Source organism: Ambystoma mexicanum, chromosome 2q (genome assembly GCF_040938575.1).
Source record: "Ambystoma mexicanum isolate Mex_15411 chromosome 2q, UKY_AmexF1_1, whole genome shotgun sequence".
NCBI lineage: Eukaryota > Metazoa > Chordata > Amphibia > Caudata > Ambystomatidae > Ambystoma > Ambystoma mexicanum.
Genome location: NC_090924.1, coordinates 1073554377 through 1073569928, shown reverse-complemented (window position 1 = coordinate 1073569928; position 15552 = coordinate 1073554377). Strand labels below are relative to the sequence as shown.

Sequence of the window (15552 nt, the reverse complement as noted above, 5' to 3'; positions counted from 1 at the left end):
TGCATAGGGGATCCTCAATTAGAGTACGTCTGGACCAGACAGGTGCATTGTCAACGCTGATTAAAACATTCAAGGGAGTCAAACAGGGATGCCCCTTGGCGGTGGCGATATTCAGCCTGTTTATATCAGACATAGGAACCACCATAGAGGCAGTAATTAATTCCCTCCATAGGTACATAAATCGCATCAAAGCTGGCTCCTTTATGCAGATGATCTTATTCTTTTGGATTTAACACCGATCGGCTTGCAAAGGAAACTCAACGCCGTTCAACAATTTGTTAATACAAAGAAATGTGAAATTCTTGTGCTCAAAAATCTCAAAGCCGGTATGGCCAGTAGGGCTAAAATAGCAACATGGTCTATGGGACAAGAAGTGATGCAGATTTAAATCTGTGTAAAATATTTTGGGATGGCATTAAACTCTTGTATTAATGATGGTCCATGGATAACTGTGACAAAACGGAAATGCACGCAACTTGCGAGTCAAGCATTGGCGATAAAAAGAAATTTGGAAAGTTTTCACTTAAACCGGTCCTGAAATTTTATCATCAAAAGGTAATTCCGGTTCTAATGTACGGGTCAGAAAACTCCCTGGGCTGCTCATGGGAGGTCTGCTCCTCGGTTGAAAATATCTTTTGGATCAAAGTATCGGGTTTACCTAAAGGAACAACAATGTCTTCCATATGTTATGAATTATCGCTAATTTCAATTCACGCGCAAGTTTGTTGGAGCCTATTATCGCTGTACCGTAAAACAAAGGCCGGTGAACGAATTCCGCAATTCGAAATTTTTCATAGCGCCACCTCGACTACGTCGAGCATTGTGTCAATGTGGCTTAAGAGATGTGAATGCCTGATGGTGGAATTCGATATTAAGTCTGAAATGCTTCACGAGAATCCAAACGCAGCAAAAGTAAACATTTGGTGCGCTGACTGGGAGCAGACATGTTCACAGAGAGTGGAATCTATAATGATGATTGATGCTCCACCTGACGCTCGTGCGTTTGGTAATACACAAAAATATATTGAGTTGTTTCCTGACCCAAATGCCAGAAGGTTGTTCATGGGACTTCGCCTAAATTCCTTCAAAACAAAAGAACGCCTGCGGGCATGGTCGTCTAATGCAAACTTAAATCCAATGTGTCGCTGTTGTGCAAAAGAGAAGGAAACTCTCAAACATTTGGTGCTATTTTGCAGTGACATACGAACAGAAAGAACACGATACTTGGGCCCATGCAATTTGATACATCCTTCTTTTTGTGCTGAGAATTGGTGGCAACAAATGTTTTACGGAATGGACATGAAACTATTGCTGCCTTTAACATCTTTTCTGGCGGTAATTGAAAATCGGTTGACCTGCCCCAATTGACTCCAAATGTATGTAAAATTCACTATGGACTATGAGAACTAGGAAAAAAAAGGTGGATATCTGGAAAGGGGTTTTTTGTGATGTGTTTTATTTTAAAGGTTTGTAGTTAAACCAATAAAATGAAAATAAAATAAAAAAACAACTTCAAACACGCATTATCAGAGCCACGATTAATAGGGAGTGAGCCCTATTCATGAATATAATTCACCCGACACGGGGCACATACATCGGTTTACGACCCAAATCGCTGAGTAACATGGACTGCACCCACTTCGTAGTTACAATTAACTTGAGACTGGGCACCAACATCTGTTTACGCCCATAATGCAACATGAAACAGGACTTAACTAATTTCTTGGGTCTAATTCAAACGGCACGGGCACCTTTACAGTTTCCGAATGTAACGCACCAAAAATGTTCAAGGCTAACAGCCAATGTTAAAACTGAAAACTGATTGAAGGTCCACCCTTACGCAATCTCACCCTAACCAAGTATTAAACTAACAAGCTGGTCCTCATGACCACTGGAACTAACAGCAGAGGACCTAATGGAAGGGTTTTTTTTTAGGAAGTTTTACCAACTTTCACAATTATACCAAACGCAATTACTCCCACAGGTACTATCCAGTACACATGCTTGCAATTGAGATTCAACTTCACCCATCTGGGACCACGCATACATGACACTTGTTAAGTGGGACACAGGCCTTTCTTTAATAACTACACCAGTGTAACACATCAGCAAATACTAACGAACTTCTCTTATTATTTTATGTCCCTCATCTTCTTCTTTACACTTCAATCGCCATGGCGGCGCTATAATTCTCAGTGTGGTTTTTGACTTCCTTTTAAATGCCTTACAATTTCCTAACTTTATGTGGTATTGGCATTGGGACTATGTTTCTGAAATATATGGCACTATATGGGCCCACCCACTACACGTGACTAAATGAATGTTTTGGCCGTAATGAATACTTGCGATTAATCTGTGTGTGATATGACCATGCACTTACATATTTTTTAATACATGTGAATACTTCACATACCGGACATATGTCACGGATCATTTAACAATGTATAAATATGTAAACTATGGTCTTCCTCCCTACATCAACAACAATAATTTGTATCAACTAAATGTCACTTTATGTGTTTCTATCACCATCCACTTGTCACTTAATCACTCATGTCACAATGATGCAGCCTTGAGAAAAACCTTAAAGGTTGAAACACGTGTCGGCACTAATGAAATCAAAGTAATTGCATACTTTGAATTCTATGTAAGCCTTGAGCAACTAAAATGTATGTCTCACGGGTGACAATCTATGGTTAAAGCACTTTACAAGCAATAAAAACTAACAATTGTTGCAAACACTTACCATCTATGGAAATTAACAATCATTAGGGATTAAGGAACACTTGGCCAGCCACAAAGTACAGGTTTTGGATCTCAGTTACCCAAATCAGCATCTACCAACAAAGGGACATCAGGAGCTTTGTCCCTCTGAGATCCTCCTACAGGTAGCAGGCTATTTACCGAGGAAGCAATCTAAACAATAACGCAAGGCCACAGTTCCAACAAGCTTTGTCACGTACTAGAAAAACAACAGCATATTTCTAGCTTCAACTCAAAGCATATTTCGTTTCAATAACTTGTTTCAGGGTTTGGCATCCAAACAGAGATAGCTTTTTGTAATTTGAATTGTTGAATTGTCTGAATTGTCCTGTAAAGAAATCCACATTGCCATCTCCAAGTCTCGAAGGGAATCTCCCTTAGAGATCTAAAAGAACATTTGCCACCTGTCTGAATATCAGTGCCGGCCTTAGTGGCAGCAGCTCCTTGGGCAGAAAAAGAACAATTTGGCGCCCCTCCCACCCCTGCCGCAACCCTGGTCAATTTATTTTTGTTGTGGGAGAAGTGTCATTTTAAAATTAAATGCGCTCGCGGGAGCGGCACATTTAACAATAGGGTGCTCTGGCACCCTATTAAGATGATTAGTGCCCCACTCCTGCCCAGGGTGGTAATTATCTCAATAGGGTGCCAGCACCCTATTGTTGTTAAATGCAGCTGCTGCCACAAGTGCATTTAATTTCAAAATGATACTTCTCCAACCATGCCAGCTCGGGGTAGCCCTTGAAAGGCTCCTCCGAGCTGGCACCCTGGGGACTAATGGCGCCCTGGAGGCTAATGGCGCCACGGCGTCTCCCCGGCCCGCCCTGCCCTAAGACTGGCTCTGCTAAATATCTGGGGCACTAAGCATAAAATACCATAGCTTTCCAGTCCATTGTGTAGATGGTTGATGGAATTTGAGTCTGCTATCAGCTGCCAGCATTGTACATGTCTGACCTAAAGTAGCTCCTGCAAGTAAAAATCGTATTATATTCCTCTGGGTTGGTCAGTGTTCACAGATAGTGAACATACATGTCTTTCCAGCTCAGCATTAGCTCCGAACAGTGGTTGCTTTCCTGATCCCAATGCATTTCTTGATCCAGACTCTGGGTCGCCAGATTTGTAAACCTATTGGCAATGGTTTTGCAGAATAATAATGCTTTCTGTTCAACCTTACAAAGTCTTCTCCATTTTCAGATTGTTTTCCCTGTGGATTTTGTGTGTTCTTTTCTTGCTTTATCGGGAAAGTGATTTGTAATGGCGGCCAATTTTTACCACAAATACCTTAACTCTGTTTTTCTTGTTCTCTCATTATGGGCCAAGGTGTGGCAGCTATTACACCCTAATACTGTTGCTGGACAGCATGGGAATGGAAACTGTGTGTTGATTTTAAATACCCACTGAGGAATTATCTGTGGTTCTTCCCCCTATTTTAGCTCGATAGACCCACAAGCCCCCTACTTTGGCTTATAATTATTTTTTTAACAAAATGTGTGTTCACACTTTCTATACGTGTACCTTTAGCCACTGGTGTTTCTATGCTGTATATGAAGGTGAAAACGGAGACCCAAAGGGAAAATGGAGGAGACACTCTGATAACCGGGGCAGGGTCCTTCCTCCTTCTGGTCTCTCTTCCCTCCCCCCCTTGGGGGCAGGGCAGAGGGCGGCAAGAGTACAGAAAATGCACCAAGCGCACCAAAAGCCCGTGAAGGGCAACAATAGAAAGGGGAGGAGCAAGGGCTTCATAAGCAGCGCCCGCCGACCAGGAGAGGATTTCATTTTGACCAGGAGAGGATTTTGGTTCGAGGACTTCGTGTCGTGGACTTCATGTGTGGAGGAATAGTTGCGGGCCGGCACGGTACCTGGTGTTACTCTCTGAAGCACCAGGTCAAGGCGGAAGGACCAGTGAAAGGAACCGACTCGGACGGCAAGCAGAAGAGGAGAAGCGAAGAGGATTTCCCCATATGGCGGGCTTTGGAAGGGGAGGCGCGTCCATCTTGGAAGAAGCCGTGGTCTCTCAGCGGAGCGCGAGCCAAGGATCAGCAACGAAGGACAGAGCAGGTGACGCTCATTGGAAGAAGGCTCCGGTCAACTGATCAAAGAGGCGGAGACGAGGGCGGATTGGAAGGCGACGCGGGCCGGTAAGACTAGGGGCTGCAGGTCGAGCGGCACGAGCCAATGCAACCAGCCAACGCCACCTTGAAGAGCGCGTTCATTAAAGGCAACAAAGATCAGGATCGAGGGCTGCAGGGCCACGAACATTGTTACGCCCAACAAGAGCTGCTCTAAGAGGGCTCCGGTGGAGCTGCCAGCAAAGGCAGGAGGGGTCTACCCTTGGACTGGTCTGCGTACATGCACGTCAGCTGGGAAAGCCAGCTAGTGAAGCAAAGGACAGGAGCTGCGCTAAGCGGGCTTCTTGGCAGGAACGGTGCAGAGCACACATCGGACAGTGGGCAAACATGTGAGCTGCACTAACCAAGTCGGGAAAGAGTATGGAGGCACAGCAGAAGGATGACCTGGAGGCTTTCTTGGCAATGGCTCGGATGGCTGGGGACAAATATGGCACCAGTTGGATGCAGCAAATGGCATCACAAATGGGGGTAGAAGTAGCAGGGCGCAGCCAGAGGTCTGAGTCACCTCTGTTGTTCCCACCAACATCAGTGGAGGAAGCATGGGTGGAGGTGCACTCCCAGGAGGGAGATGGTCAGGACATTGAGGAGCTCATGGAAGAAGAAGAGCCAGTGAGCAAAAGAAAGTGGGTGATGACTAAAAAAGCCAAGGTCAGCCAGCAGCAGGCGGAAGCAGCACGAAAACGGAAAGTCACCCCCAAGGGAAGGGGGAGGGCGCAGGAGGTTGCAGCCACACTGGCGCTGCTACCTGCTGAGGCTCCAAGGACGATGGGAGGTCCTTGCAGCGCACCTGTTGCCACACTGGCGGTAGCAGCTAAGGGTCCGACCACCTTGGAGATAGTTAAAGGTATGTTCATGGAATGTATGAAAGCATGGGGAAATGGAGTGAATGGACAGATGCTTTGTAATAATAGTAATGCTTTTAACCAAGTGGGCAATGGGTGGGAAGCAATCCATCAGCAAGGGGGAAACATGGTCTTAGATCAAGGGGTGCTGGTGGAGGGTCGGGCCGTCACGGGAACTGTACCAGGGTAGAGTGGGGGAACCGGGCAGGGGTCACAAGGGACAACCTCCTCATTTACAGCTCAGCCCGGTGGGACGCTGTGGTGGGGGTCCCAGGACCTATCGGGTTGGGAACGAATAATGTCAGGATGCCGGCGGGTTTGGAGGGCCGCGTAGGCGTGGCAGGGGGGTCATCAACCACAGGCTAAGGGCAGGAGATTGCAAGCAATGTCACGGTGTATAGGAGGCCTATGCCAGGATTTGCACCGGCCAGGGTTGCAGTGAACGCTCTAGCATGGCACACCCTTTTAGCATACAAAGAGCGTGTAAGGAGGAAAGAGTTTCTGGAAATCCAGGATTTGGTAGGGATGGAACCCGTGGGGCAGGGTTTCAGTGAACCAACAGAAAGGGGAAAGGAAAAGAAGGAGAGAGAGAGGCCTAAGGTGGAGCTCACTATTGATAATTGGTTAAGGGCATTTTGGGTGTATGCCACCATCATGTTAGAGAAGTTTCCACAGGACGGTGTGGCAATGATTGCATACGAACAATACATTCATGAACAGTATCTAAAGCATGGGGGCGATGCATGGATCGATTATGACAGGGGTTTTAGACTCAAGATGCAGGTATGGCCGGAAATGACCTGGGATGAAGTGGACGTGGGCGGGTAGATAGAGAAAATGGTACCACCTAGGCCATTGGGTGAGAAGGTTCCGGGAGATAGGCCGGCGTATGGTAGAGGCAGGGGGGCCTACTCTAGAGGGAGAGGGTCCTTTTGTGGTAACTCCTCCTGGAATAACCATTCCAGCTACCAGGGGGAGCAGGCGGAATGCTGGTTGTTCGCAGAAGGGAAGTGCACGGGAATTCATGTAGGTTTAACCAAAGAGCACAAGCTCAGGGGGGCGCAGCTCCTCAAGCAGAGAAGGAAAGTCAAAGGGCAGCTCTAAATCCAATGGAAAAAGCAAGCATGATTAAAAACACCTACCAACACCAGTACATTTGCAGGCCATGATTCCATTTCTGAATGCATATCACGATGGGGGTGATGCAAACTTTTTGTGGGGAGGAATCTGGTTGGGTTTTAAGATTCCTTTCAGCGGGGACATCGGGCCAAGGGAGGCTTGCAATTTGAAGTCAGCATTGGCTATGCCAGAGGTACTTGCACAGAAAGTGAGGAAAGAGTTACAGTTGGGGAGGGTGGCGGGCCCGTTCACCTCTCCTCCTCTGCAGAACTTGGTGGTGTCACCTCTGGGTCTGGTGCCCAAGAGGGAGGTTGGTCAGTACAGATTGATCCAGCACCTGTCTTTCCCAGAGGGTGAGTCAGTTCATGATGGCATTGCTGAGGAACAATGCAGGGTTCACTACTCATCATTTGATGAGCCGGTGGAATTGGTGAAAGCAATGGGAGGGGGAGCCCTCATGGGGAAGGCGGACATAGAGTCGGCATTCCGCCTATAACCAATACATAAGGACAGCAACCACCTGCTAGGTTTCAAGGTTCTCCAAGAATACTTTTATGACAAATGTTTACCCATGGGTTATGCAATTTCATGCTCTTATTTTGAAAAATTCAGCCGCTTCTTAGAATTCTCAGTGCGGCAAAGGTCCAAAATCGGGGGATACTCCACTACCTCGATGATTTCCTTTTTATTGGGAGAGAAAGAACACAGGACTGGGAGGTCCTCATGGGGGTATTTCAGAGATTGATGGCAGAATTTGGGGTTCCCCTCGCTAAGGGGAAGACGGTCGGTCCAGTCACAACATTGACCTTTTTGGGGATTGAGATTGACACGATGGCTGGGGAATGTAGGCTGCCGAAAGACAAGGTGGCGAAACTGAAACAGGTCATTGCGGGGATGTTGGGCAGAGAAAAAGCCACTCTGAGGGAGCTACAGTCTTTGGCGGGGAACCTGAATTTTGCAGGCAAGGTAATCCCGGCAGGAAAGGTGTTTATAAGAAATGTGGAACTAAAAACGGTGGGCCTACAGCATGTAGGCCAGCACGTACGACTGGGGGGGCTGAGGTCAAAGAGGACCTCAAAATGTGGGATGAATTTTTGGACAACTTTAATGGTGTGTTGCTGTGGAGAGAAGATTTGGGGCACAACATGGGCCTAAAACTGTTCACCGACTCTTCAGGGGCACTTGGGTTCAGCGCCATCTTCGGAAGAAGATGGTGTGGACAACCGTGGCCAGCACAGTGGCAGAAGGAGGGAATCACCAGTGACATTACATTGTTAGAATTGTTTCCGATAGCGGCAGCATTTATGCTGTGGCCCAAGCAGCTGCAGGACAAGAAAGTGATGGTCTGGTCTGATAATTTGGCAGTTCACATTATCAATCAAGGGACAAGCAGGAATGGCAGAGCGCTTAAGCTACTCAGGGAGCTCACCAGGGGCTTGCTGCATCTGAATACTGAGGTCAGGGCATGGCATATCCCCGGGGTTAAAAATGTGGCCGCTGATTCTCTTTCTCGTTTGCAGTGGACAAGGTTTCGGAAAACCTTCCAGAGGCGAACACAAGAATGACACCCTTCCAAACACAATGGTGGGGCATGATTGGGGAGATCGGAGCACATTGATCAACTCCGCACTGGCACCAGACACGGTGCAAAGATAAAAGGGGTGCTGGGAGCGTTTCTTAGCCTTTCAGAACAGCACCTTGCCTGAGACTCAGAAGGAATTGCCTGTGCGGGCCTTTGTGGGATGGTGTTGGCATCAAGGAAGGTCCAGATCGTGGGTTGTCTATCATTTGGCTGCCATTACGCACTTCTACAAAATAGGGGGCAGGGCCGATCCCACGAAGGAGATTATATTGTCATGGCAATGAAGGGTTGGACCAGGCGGGTTAAAACCAAGCCTGATGAAAGGCGGCCCATCGACGTGGGGATATTGCATGAGATGATCAGGAGTCTGGCTGGGGTGTGTAGGGACAAGTACGAGAAAGTATTGTTTTCAGCGGCCTTCTCAATGGCATTCGTTGGGGCTCTAAGGGTAAGCGAATTGGTGCCTGTCAATAAGGAAGGTAAGGAGCTGGGTTTTCTGAGGATGGCCGATATATGCGTAAGGGGTGATCAGGTGTACATGTTTATTAGAAAATCCAAGACTGATCAGACGGGGAAAGGCAGAACCATCACGCTAGGGGTACCCAGGGCAGCCCTGTTTGCCCAGTTGGTTGTGTAACCACTTATTTGAAGTGGAGGATCCACACAGGAAACGGGGAGCCATTCCTAATGCATAGTGACGGGTCAGCTTTGAGTTGTTTTCAGTTCAGGAGAGTGATGGACATGGCGCTGGCGAAGGCGGGATTCTCTATGGGGGTGTACGGGACCCATTCCTTTAGGGTAGGGGCAGCCACATCAGCAGCAGGGATGGGTTTGGGCGCTGAGGCTATCAAGCAGATAGGAGGTTGGAAATCTGGTTGTTTTAAAAGATATATCAGGCCGGAAAAAATGTAGTACTAACGGCTTTCCTCCCAATCTTCCCCTTAGTAGCGACGACAAAAAGAAGGCGACGGTCCGTCTGGGTGGGGGGCCATTCATTTGTGTCGAGGGCTGGGGCAAACTGGGCGTCCAAGCAGGAGGAGTTGACCGCTGGGGAATACCAGGTACATTGGCATGGGGTGCCAGGTATGAAATGGTCACAGATGCAGGGACACATGCACAAACTGCTGGGTAGGCAGCAGAGGCCGATGTGGTGGTGGTGGTAACAACGACCTGACTAGTTTAGGGCGAGGGAACCTGTTGAGGGAAATTATGTCTTCTTTACAGGAGTTATCAGCACAAATGGGGGAGACCGAGATCGTATGGTCGAAAATCATTCCGAGGCAGGAATGGAGGGGTGCGGCGAATCATGCAGCAGTGGAGAATTCAAGAAGAAAGTTGAATTGTGTAATGGCTACATTCTGCAAAGGAAGGGGCTTTCAGCACATCAGACATGGATTGATCAACCTCAAATCCACAGAGTATTACTTAAGAGACGGAGTGCATTTATCAGCACAGGCAATGGAATTGTTTTTCTGGAATGTGTGCACCAAACTTCTGGAACTATGAGCAAGGAAAGGGGGGAGCCACGGTGGGCGCTAAGCCACCTTTGGCATGGTGGTATTGTGGCGACCAATGATAAGAGAAAGACTCCGAATGAGCCATTGCTAAACCAGAAGGGGCTTCGCTCATTCTGGACAGCGCCTCCTGGGAGCCTAAACGGTGCGGGTGTCTGGCGATAGCAATGTGGGCTCAGCTTCCCCCCAGCAAACAGCACTCCCCCAGTCCACAAATACCTGCAGGTGCAGGCGGTTCTCAGACTCGAAGGTCTTGGGGGAGTTGGGCCTACGATGGACATGTAAAAAAAGGGGCAAGCAGGATGGGGAGCAGTTGCCACACCTTTGGAGCTATTTTCAACATCTGTTTGCTGTGGTTGCATGTATGTGAAAATAAATCTGCGGCCTTGTTATGCAAAACAAAAGGAAAATGTCTCATTCAGCGCCTTACTGGAGGGGAAGGAAAAGGGGCTTACAAGAAGGAGAGATTGATGATGCATATGGCATAGCTAATGGGCAAATTCCCATGTTGTGAAGGTGACGACCGAGACCCAAAGGGAAAATGGAGGAGGCACCCCGATAACCGGGGCAGGGGCCTTCCTCCTTCCGCTCTCTCTTCCCTCCCCCTGCTCGGGGGCAGGGGAGAGGGCGGGAAGAGTACAGAAAAAGCGCCAAGCGCACCAAAAGCTTGCGAAGAGCAACAATAGAAAGGGGAGGAGCAAGGGCTTCATAAGCAGCGGGCGCCCACCGACCAGGAGAGGCTTTAGTTTTAACACCCACCCACCCTACAGGAGGAGCAACTACGGCAGAGCCTGGACGTCGTTGTCGCAGGATGACAGTGCGGTGTTGTGGCGACCAATGATAAGAGAAAGACTCCGAATGAGCCATTGCTAAACTAGAAGGGGCTTCACTCATTCCGGACAGCGCCTCCTGGGAGCCTAAACGGTGCGGGTGTCTGGCGGTAGCAATGTGGGCTCAGCTTCCCCCCAGCAAACGGCGCTCCCCCAGTCCGCAAATACCTGCAGGGGCAGGCAGTTCTCAGACTCGAAGGTCTTGGGGGAGTTGGGCCTACGATGGACATGGAAAAAAAGGGGGAAGCAGGATGGGGAGCAGTCGCCACACCTTTGGAGCTATTTTCAACATCTGTTTGCTGTGGTTGTATATATGTGAAAATAAATCTACGGCCTTGTTATGCCAAACAAAAGGAAAATGTCTCATTCAGCACCTTACTGGAGGGGAAGGAAAAGGGGCTTACAAGAAGAAGAGATTAATGATGCATATGGCATAGCTAATGGACAAATGCCCAGGTTATATGGCTACAAAAGTCTGTTGTTTGCTACTATGATGTCCAAAAATGGAATGCTAGACACTGTCTCGACTTTTTTGTTTCACAGATCAATAACTGGCGAGCTCCCTTTAATTGAGAGCTGGTCAGATAGCACAGCGAGTAGAGCCTTGCGTTGACATCTTTGCAGAGCCTGCAGATGCAGGTTCGAATCCCAGTAGGGGCAAACTCAGCCTTTCATCCTTCCAAGTTCGATAAATGAGCACCACGCACCATGGATAATAGTAAGCAGCGCTCGGATGCCTAGGGGGTTCGTAGCGCTATATTAATGCAAATTATTGTATTACCAAAAAAATATTATTTTGCATGTCTTTTCATGTATCACGAGTTTGTTAGTCCAATAATACTTTTCAACTTTTCAACTTCTGCCAGCCAAGCTGGTCTTGTGATCAGAACCAGAGTAGGACCTGATCTTTCAAATTCTTCAATGTGTGTGACAGCAGCACACGTGTGATGAACCGCTTATACGTATAGTTGGCATGCCAACCGGCGCGCTCCAGATCTAAGCAGAATCGGATTTCCCCAAATGCACCACACAGGTAAGACAGGAGCATAAACCACTCCTACGTCTGAGGATGGGTCAGTTATAAAGCTGCGAAATGCCCCGGATATATTTCTGCACGTGATGCAATGGCAGATGGTAACGAATACACTGTGGACACAATTGCACGGGTTCCAGTTGCTGTTCTTGCGGAGGGGGTTTGTTCTCCCGTCCATCAGCATCCTGGCCGCCTACCGGATCTCCGTGTCGAGTGACGTCATAAGAACAGCAGAACTCATTGTTCGGAGGCAACCGGGAGACAGGCAGTGCAGCCTGGCCGCCTAATCATCGCTGGAGGCAGATGAGGTTAATTACTAGCCTTGCATTTCAGAATGCCAAAGCGCAATGGTAGGTTCTGTCTGAACAAACGCCATATGTGTGTCTGCGAAAATGTAAAATGATTAATCGCACACTGCAGTTCCAGACTTCTCAATGTCCCGCGCGGTAAACAATGAAATTGATATGCAAATTTCAGTTGTAATTAACAGCTAGGTCTTCAGCTGTGTACAAGACCATAATACGCATAAGCAGCAGCCAGCAGTGCAGGCTACGCCACACTGCTTGCTTTAATACGTTCCACTGCGGTTAATTTATGGACTTTGAGATGTGTACTTGGAAAAACTGTTCTAAATGACTATTAGGCAATTATGCCACATGGAATGCTTAAATGCCGGTCAAGTTTCGAAAGCACGGTGCGTGAGATTCTGTGTTGAAGTGTGTGCCTTCCTTGCACATTCAAAATGCGCATGCACCGAGAGAGTGATGGGCGGGAGGATATGTGCGACACTGCGTACTGCCTCAAGCACTTTACAATTATAGCACACCCTTACTACGAGGCGTTTGGTGTTTTACTCATAACGTGTAATTATTGAATAATCGATCCTGCAACGGACCCACCACAAAATAACCTATTTCTAAATTGCACAGCTGCGATTTGCTTAAATCCTGCAGTCTCATAACTACCGGGGAGATTCATAATAAATGATGTCACCCAGAATGCAACAAAATGAACGAGCGAGTGCAGTGGTTACTCACATCCTAATGCAGGACTTCCCTTTTATTCGGAGCACCTGGGTATTGCCTAGAAACTGTAGCGTCATGCTGCTTCATTTGGTTTCAGCCGCAACTCAGTCCGCCCCCTAGAATTGCCCAACAGGGCATCCATCCCATCACTGCTAGGCAAACCATCTCACCTATTTGCCCACTTGCTTGGCTTGCACTGCTCAGTTCTTCCCCAGAATAAGCAACACCCAGTATTGCAATCTTCAATGACAGCACTTTTATCCCAGGCCATCACTATCCAGCCTGCACGCTACTAACTTCGACCACCACTACCGAAAGATCATCTAACCCATTATGATTCTGTAGTACACTGCTGTTTGATATGATATGTTATTTATAATACGCGTAATACCCAGAGGTTTCTAAGCGCCGACCCAGGAATCGAACCTGTGTTACTCTGCATCGTTTTGCTTCCAAGGCAAGCACGTTGCCGTTGAGTTATCCTCCCGAGACAACCTATCACCCTATTATTTACATTGTGTCTGGTTGGCACCAGTCTTTGAGTTAATGTGTTGGTGACTACAGTCCTATTAAATTGATGATGGTCCCTTATGGCCTGTATTTTACAATGTTCTGGTCCCTGCATTCCTGTTAGTTTTGGTCGCTACAAACCTGATATTTCAATTTTTTGGTCACTGTCAGCGCATGTTATTAAGTTGTTGTGGTCACTAGCAGACGGTCATTTAAAATTTGTGGGTGGCTTCTGTCCTGTTTTTTATTTCTTTTTTGTGGTCGCTATAGCAATTGTTATTTACATTTTGTGGTCTCCCCTATTGGCCTGATAGTTAGTTTTGTGATTGCTACCAGCTAGTAATTTATTTGCTTAGGTTGCTACTGTCCTGCTATTTTAGTCTATTGTTTATGTCCGCTATTGGCATACACTGCAATTCAATTGAGTACTGCCGCTGTAATTCTGCTCCCTAATTGCAACCACCCATACCTCCCTTCCACCAACTAGCCTAAAACTATAATGAATTTACGGTCTACTCCTTTCACCTGTCTCCACTCTCTCTGCCATTGGCTGCTGCTTTCATGAAGTCCCCTTCATGTTCCCTTCGCAAGTCTTTCTTTTTCAGAACATCCCTATAATATTCTACCTGTGGGGGTAGAAGGCAGTCGGCGCGCACACAGAAGTGCTGCGCAAGAAAGGTAAGTGAGGTGTGGGGGGGGTGCGAGTTGGAGGATTACAGGCAAAAGTGATCCATCTGATCACTGCGATACGCCGTAATTGTAGTCGACATTTTCGTCAGCGGAATTACGGGCGGCGCAGTGATCACATAGATCCATATAAAGCATTGCTCTTCAATTTTGTCTGGGATCTAGACGATCCCATTATATTATTTTCTGGCCCGTATAATTATGCTATTATTCCTCTGATCTATTTTCCACTCAAATGGGAAAAATGCAATGTAAATAAATCGAGTTTACAGCAACATGGCTCCGACTTAAGGCATCTAGTCAGTGCACTACTTCTCTCTTCAGTCATGCGTGGACTCCCAGCTGTACTCTCTCTTCCAGTTGAGGGCAAGGTGGCTGACAGGCCAGATGAAGCGTACATGTATCTACCCTTCTCGTCAAACCTTGAGGAGTGTGGTAAAGTAATTCCTCAAGGAATCTGACAACTCTCTTGCTCTGCTGTCGTTCCTCAGTGCCTCCTTGACCTCTCCTCGAGCCTTCTCTCCCTCTTTCACTCTGGTTTCGCTCTCCTCTAACCTCCTCTTTAAATAACCTTCCCTCTTCCATGGCATTCCCTCTCTCCTCCTCCAGGATGTCCCTTCTAACCTCTTCTTCCACTTTCCTTCCAACCTCCTTGGTATGTCTCATGCCTATTTCCTGAATCTCTACACCAACCTCCTCTCTACCTTTATTTTAAATGTCCTCCTTGCTTCTCTCATCTCCTTGGGGTACCCCCTCCTCCTGAATTTCTCCTCCCGCCTACTCTCCTTTCAAGGTCCATCCTCATCCTTGCATTTCCTTCCTTCCTTCCTCATGGGGATCTCTCTACCACCCTCCAGAATAAATCTTCCAGCCTCGTGTTGCATTTCCTCCCAAAATTCACCTCGTTTCTCCTTCCACCCTCCTTATATCTCCTTCCAACCTACTCCTTGCATCACATTTCAACCTCCTCCTTTCTGATATTCCACTCACAAAATGTTTCTCTCTCCTCCCATCTCTACTTCTTTACACCTCTTCTACCTATTACTTTGACCACCTTCCCAATGTCTTCCACTGCCTCCTTTCTTCTGTTGTCATCCTCCTCCTTGCATCAATCATCAGCATCCTCTATCACTACTATCTACAATTATATCCTTGATTAGAGCAACCCTTATGTCGAGTGCCTAAGCCCTTCGACAAAAAGTAGTTTGGATGAGAGCTATGTCCTCAAAAGAGTAAAACACATTTGCTGGATTTGTGCGTGTTCCCACACGGCTATTAGGAAAAGTGTAAAACAATGCGAAACACGTAAAAAAAAAGACTGATTGCTGAACAGTTTGTACAAGGATGAGTTAAGCAAAACCCACATTGGGTTTATTCCCAATTTCAGCAAGCAGCCACCTGAAGTTTTGAAAATTATGTTCAGGCTTTGGAAGTTTTAAAGTTGTACCCAGGCATGGGGTCTATGTTTGATTTGCAAGCATCTATCGCCTACAAGGGATTTCATACAAAACACGATTTTCT

At 47.2% G+C, this 15552-nt stretch overlaps 1 protein-coding gene and 1 long non-coding RNA gene across 6 annotated transcripts in view; one reads left to right on the top strand and one right to left on the bottom strand.

Moving 5' to 3' along the window:
- Positions 1–15552, bottom strand: part of CDK14 (cyclin dependent kinase 14) — a 2372392-nt gene that overhangs the window by 1374195 nt on the left and 982645 nt on the right. The window lies entirely within an intron of this gene.
- Positions 11811–15552, top strand: part of LOC138569950 (uncharacterized) — a 154703-nt gene continuing 150961 nt past the window's right edge. Inside the window, exon 1 of the long non-coding RNA XR_011303357.1 lies at positions 11811–12159. This is a non-coding gene — a long non-coding RNA (uncharacterized lncRNA). The remainder of the gene's footprint in view (positions 12160–15552) is intronic.